We start from the raw sequence: 256 nt of genomic DNA, 5'->3' as shown, positions 1-256 counted from the left end.
GTATTTGGCCATATGATTAAGACGCCATATGATGTTAAAACCACTGGATATAAATGGATCTTGTGAGCAATAGAAATCGTGAGATATAAAGCTGATGTTGCATAAGAATTCTCACAAAGACCAGTAATAGATTATGAGGAGACATACTCCTATGTGGTGGATGCAACTTCTTTTAGATTTCTCATAAGTCTGGCTATATAAGAGAGAAAATTAGACTTGCAGCAAGTTGATGTAGTGACTGCATATTTATATGGTC

The sequence above is a fragment of the Brassica oleracea genome, chromosome C3 (genome assembly GCF_000695525.1).
Source record: "Brassica oleracea var. oleracea cultivar TO1000 chromosome C3, BOL, whole genome shotgun sequence".
In the NCBI taxonomy this organism is placed as follows: Eukaryota; Viridiplantae; Streptophyta; class Magnoliopsida; order Brassicales; family Brassicaceae; genus Brassica; species Brassica oleracea.
Note: the sequence above shows the minus strand (reverse complement) of the source record.